Here is a 6,497-nt window from a genome sequence, read left to right on the forward strand (position 1 = left end):
TTTGTGATGGTTAGCATTGTCAAGCTGATTGGATTGAAGCATGCAAAGTATTATTCCTGGGTGTGTCTGTGAAGGTGTTGCCAGAGGAGATTAACATTTGAGCAGTGGGCTGGGAGAGACAGGCCCACCCTCAATACGGGTGGGCACCATCTGATCAACTGCCTGCACAGCTAGGATAAAAGCAGGCAGAGGAATGTGAAAGGACTAGACTAGCTAAGTCTTCTGGCCTTCGTCTTTCTCCTGTGCAGGATGTGTCTTGACATTGAACATCAGCCTCCAAGTTGATCAGCTTTTGCACTCTTGGACTTACACCAGTGGGTTGCCAGGGGCTCTTGGGCCTTCAACCACAGACTGAAGGCTATTCTGTCAGCTTCCCTACTTTTGAGATTTTGGAGTTGGACTGGCTTCCTTGTTCTTCAGCTTGCAGACATCTTATTGTGGGACTACACCATTATCGTGTAAGTCAATACTCCTAATAAACTCCCTTCTATATTCATCTATTCTGTAAGTCCTGTGCCTCTAGAGAAACTTGAGTATATATACTTTCACTCCTAAAGTATGAAATAAAAATATAATCTCAGTCTGTAAATGTTCACAGAAAAAGAAGCAATAGGAAAATGGGATTGAACATTTGAGATACCTCAGTATTCTACAAATTTCATATTGTCAACATAAAAATTATGGCCTAGATGATATTAAAGGCAATGCATCTTCATATTTGTAAGTTAATTATCTTGATATAAAGTCTCAAAACAGATGGCCATCTAGGAATATATCCAAAACAAACTCAGAATATGTCCATGCATGATATAGTAAAGTCATGCGACACAAGCAGTGGAATCTGTCATCCCTGTTAATAAGACTTCAAGCTGTGCGTCTGTATCACATCATTTTAAACTAATAGACTTTCTTTATAGAGAAGTTTTAGGAATAAAAAGCAATTAAAGGGAAAGTATACATAGCTCCCATCTACCCATTCTCCCCTCACAGTTTCCCCTACTATTAACATCTTGCATTAGTGTGATATATTTGCTGTAATTGATGATTCATTATTGATACATTATTTGGAACTAAGTTCATAGTTTACGTTAGGTCTCATTCTTTGTGTTGTATGTTCTTTAGATTTTGACAAATGTATAATGGCATGCATTCACCATTGTAGTATTATGCAGAATGATTTCACTGCCATAAAAATCTCCTGTGTTCTACTAGTTTATCCTTTGCTCTCTAGCCTTAAAACCCTGGTAATAACTCATCATTTAACTGTCTCCATAGCTATGCCTTTTCTAGAATGTCATATAGTTAGGATGATACAGTATGAGGCCTTGTTAGATTGGGTTGGCTCATTTAGCAAAATGCAGTTGGATTCCTCTGTCTTTGGAGCCCATTTTTAAAATCACTGGATAATATTACATTGTATGGATATACTGAAGTTTGCTTATTTATGAATAAGGCTGCTGTAAACGTTCATGTGCTGGGTTCTTGTAGGCATAAATTTACAACTCATATGGGTAAATACCAAAAAGCCTGATTGTTGAATCATATGGTAAGAGTATGTTTGGTTTTCTAAGAAATATCAAAATATATGCCAAGGTGGCTATGTGATTTTGATAGCGGCAGGAGACAGGAAAATTCCCAGGCCATTAGGAGTTGGTCCCCTGGTGAAATCCAACCTTCGAACCAAAGACAGCCTGAAAACCAACCTGCCAGTTCCAGGTAGAATTCATGACCAGAATTACCACCTCTATGATGCCTTTCAACCAATCAAATGGCACTTTTTCCAGGCCCGCCCATGGACCAGTCAGCACACATTCCTCCATTCGGAGCCCATTAGAACGGGGAACTCAGCCCCCTCTTACACAGAGAGCTACCCTCTTTAGGTCCCCTCTCATTGTCAAGAGCTTTTCTGTCAATAAAATTCTTCTCTGCCTCACTTATTCTCCTTTATCTGCATCCATCATTCTTCTTGGTCATGGGAAAAGAACCTGGAACTCTCCGAATGGCAGGGCAAAAAGGTCTGGACTACGGGAGTGAATCGTGGCAACCCTTCTGGGGGCTTAGCTCTCAGGACTCCCCAAACCAGGGCTGTAACACACACCTGTCACAGGGCTGTGAACGGTGGAAATGAAAGAGAGAGCGTGGCATTCCCTGTTGGCTTAGACTTCGGGACTCCACGAGCAGAAGCTGTGACACCCTGTTGGGGCTGTGCGATTTCTGGCATCTTGAATTTTCAGGTGCCACCACATCCCCTTCATCTGGACTCTGGTGTCCGGCTAGGAAGCCACTTATGGCACACCTGGTCCCTCCGCACGCTGAGCGTGCAGCTGCAGTTGTCATGGAATCCAGGCTGGGGAACAAGCGGAGTGCAGGTGCTTGGAGCTGCCCGCTCCGCCACGGCAGCCCAAGTGCCTCGCTGTGTGCTGTGGCCAGACCCTGTGCTCGCTCTTTCACACATCCCTCAGCGCTCTGGGCCTGGCTCACCAGCGGGGGCAGGTAGCAAAGCCAAGCACAGCCTGCCTGGCCAAAGATAGCCGAGCGACGCAAGGGCTTAGGTGTTATGGGCCACAGAGGTTTCTGGCTGGTGAAGTGGCACTGAAAAAAATTCTGTACCTATTTTGCATTTTTAACTGCAATTTTTAAAAAGCTTCTGTTAACTATAGCCACCCTATTGGCAAAGAAAAGATAAATGCTGGAGGTGATGGATATCCCAATTCCCTGAATTGATCATTACGCATTGTATGTCAATGTGGAACTATCTCACATACTCCATAAATATGTACAATTTTTACAGTTAGGTCTATGATAAATTTTGAGTTACTTTTTGAAAAAGGTAATGTCTGCAAATTATATATTTAAAAAAAAATTCTTTCTTCATTGAATTGTCTCTTACCTTTTTTCAAAGATTAGTTCCCTACACTTATGTGGGTCTCTGTCTGGACTCTCTCTTTGCTTTCAGTGATCTATTTGCTTATTGCCTATTCTTTTTTCAACAACTCATTGTCTGAACAGTAGCTTTATAGTAGCTGACATCAGGTTGTATCAGTCCTCCAACTGCGTTATTCTACTTTAATATTATGTTGGCAATTCTAAGTCTTTTGTCTTTCCATATAAAATTTAGAGTCAATTTGTTAATATCCACAAAATAGCTTGTGGGATTTTTATTGGGATTGCATTGAAGCCATAGATCAAGTTGGTAAAAACTGACAGCTTAATATTTGATTCTCCTGTCCATGAATAGGAATACATTACAATTTCTTTAGATTTTTTTCTTTCATCAGAGTTTATATTTTTTAAAATAGATTTTGCACATATTTTGTTGTATTTATTTCTAAATATTTTATTTTTGGGTGTTAATTTAAATAATCTTGTGCTTTTAACTTCAAATTCTATTTGTTTATTATTGTATAAGGAAAAATAATTGATTTTTGATACTGACCTTATATTGAGCCACCTTCTTATATTTTTTTATTTGTTCTAGGAGGTTTTTTTGCTGGTTCTTTGCATTTTTCTTCATGTACAGTTGTGCCATCCATGAACAAAGACATTTTTATTTTTTCCTTTCTAAGCCATATGCATGTTATTTTATTTTTTTAAGTTAATGTATCAACTGGGACTGCCCGTTCAATGTTGAATAGAAGTCAAGAAAGGAGACATCCTGACCAGTATCTGATTTAGCATAAAAATATTTAGTTTTTCACTATTAAATATAATGTTAACGGCAATATTTTGTAGATATTCCTTATCAAGTTGAGAATGTTTTCTGTATTCTTATTTTGCTGAATTTTGTTATGAAATTATGAATGGATGATAAATTTTGATAAATGCTTTTTCTGAATCTATTAATATGATCATATGACTTTTCTTCTTTATCTTGTTTATATACAAAATTATAATAATTGATTTTCAGTTATTGAACCAGGTTTTATACCTGGCATAAATCTCACTTGATCCTGGTGTTCAGTCCTATTTATACATTGCCTAATTCAATTTGCTGATTTTTTAAAATATTATTACATCTATGTTTATGAGAAATATTGGTCTGAAGATGAGTCCTATATTTTCCTCACTGTAAAGAATAAGTAAAAGCTGAAATATTTATATTTTCAAGCTGTCATTCACAGAAAAGAAGAACTTGCACATATTTTGAAAATTAACTCATCCACAGTAATTTTTGAGTTAGTAGGCTGAGAGATTGTTAAATAATTGCCAGACGGAAATTGATTCATTAAAATGTTCAGAAAACGACATGATCAGAATGTTTTCCTAGGAAAACAAATATGGAGGTAATGTTCCTTGTGGTAAATAGAAAAAATGGATGAACGACCGTTCATTAGAATAAAACAGTGAGATTAGGTGTGAGGTTGCTGAAAAAGCAAGATAATGTAAAACAGGCGCAATCATAATGTCTGATTTAATATCAGAAGGAAGCAGAAGGCAATGCAATGGATTAACAAAGATATTTTAGCCTCGATAACTGGAACTGATGAAGACAGCACAGTAAAGGAATTGGTGAAAGAATAACAGATTCAATTTTAAGATTTTTATACTTGAGTCAGGAACAGAAAATCTGAATGCTGAGTTCTGGTAGAAATTAGGGATATGTAACCAGATCTCCAAAGAAGATAGGCTGATATTTGTCTTCCACTGCATTGTGCCCTTTTCACACCCACTTCCACTTTCCCCTTCAATATGTCTGAAATTCTAAGGAGGAGTATGAGCTGGAGACATAGATTCAAGAGTCATGTCTCCAGTTCATACTTTTCCTCCAAATTTCAGAGACCAAGTAAATGCTGATTATATTAACATGATATTCCAAAGTTAACTTGAGATCCTGCTGTTCAAAACAGAAGTCATCTTTCCCCAAAATTTATTACACCAGGAATTCTCAATCTCTATTTATGGGACCACCCCTTTTCCAGTCTGTCAAGTGAAACACTAAGAAAGCATGACTTCTCACTGCCTACCTCCCACACGTAACTTGCTGAATTTACATCCTAACTCATTCTCATTTCAACCTTTTACTTAAGGACTCCAGCCACTCCCTTCTTTCAGATTTCTATCGTTTTTGCCCTTGCCTGGAAAAGACAGCTAATTGACAGCAGTATTTTTATCCTACACTTGAACCCCGAGCTGAGTTCAGAATAGTCCTTTTCGTACGAACACATACCTCCAGCCATTTGAAATCTTATGCTTATTTTGTCAAGACAGAAATATTTTTAGATTGCCCAATCAAGAAATTTCTTTTAATATATAACCATCTTACCACAAATCCATAGGGCATTTATTTCTCTCTTTTACACATCTCTCTGTTAGTGTTTACCTCTTAATGGAATATATGGCAAAGTTCTGTAATACAAATAATAGCAACTTTAGCAATTTTCCTTTTTCATTTTCCACTGTTTTGGAAAGAATGTTTCCTTTTGTAGAGAGACTCATGAGAGAGCAAAGTAGAGGGCATCAGATTTAAGCACACAAGTATATATATATATTTTAATAGATTATCAATTATTTTAATTATTCTTACTATCCACTACTTGGAGAAATATGAGAAGCAACACACCTTCAAACAGATAAAACAGTATAGATGATTAATACTGGTTCTTTTAAATAGAAAAATGCATTACTAGAAAACAATGCTTTTTAAGATAGATTGAATAAAACCCAAGGATAAAACATTCATGTAACTTTTTTCAAATTAATGTTATTCAAGAACATAGCTGAGGTTTATTTTAACAAATAATATCATAAAATAGTCTGATCAATCCCTCCTAATCTTATTTTGTAATTTTAAAGATTTAATATTTTATACTTTCCATCAAACAAAACTAAAACTATAGGCCAACCAGTGGATTAATTTGTGTTTATGAACTTTAAATTTCTCCTTTATCAAATACACGAAAAATATTGGTCAGGATTTGTCTCATTAAAATATTCAGTTTGAATACAGTTTTACTTTTTGCCTTGGTTATTTATTAAACTTTACAAAGCATTTAATATATATTATTAATTGTGCATTCATTATAATTACATTATCTAAATCCCAAAATATATGTAATACTTCATGACTTTCTTGTCAAGAACAAAAGGAAAATGTAAAATTCCGAATGTTAATAAAAAGCTGTCATGTATTTTTTTTTCAACCTGAACTGTGGTAGATATCAAATCAATTTGGAATTTAAATTCCATTGACTGCATTTTTTAAAGTGATGTCACCATTTCACTTTTCAACATGCCAAAGATTACGTGCATGAGAACTATTTAAAATTGCAAAGAAAAAATTTGGGTGAAACGTACAAATAGGTAAAAGGGAGCATGAATTTTCAAAATGTTATTAAATGCAATATGAGCAAACACAATTCAAAACCTTAAATGAGCTCTCCATATATACATTTCTTTCCACTATGTAATTTCATAAGAACTGCTATCTTCCAGGGAAAGCTGTTTTACAACATCCCTCAGGAAATTATTCCCAATGTATTTAAACCTGTCAGCATTAT

Source organism: Cebus imitator, unplaced genomic scaffold (genome assembly GCF_001604975.1).
Source record: "Cebus imitator isolate Cc_AM_T3 unplaced genomic scaffold, Cebus_imitator-1.0 Scaffold40, whole genome shotgun sequence".
NCBI lineage: Eukaryota > Metazoa > Chordata > Mammalia > Primates > Cebidae > Cebus > Cebus imitator.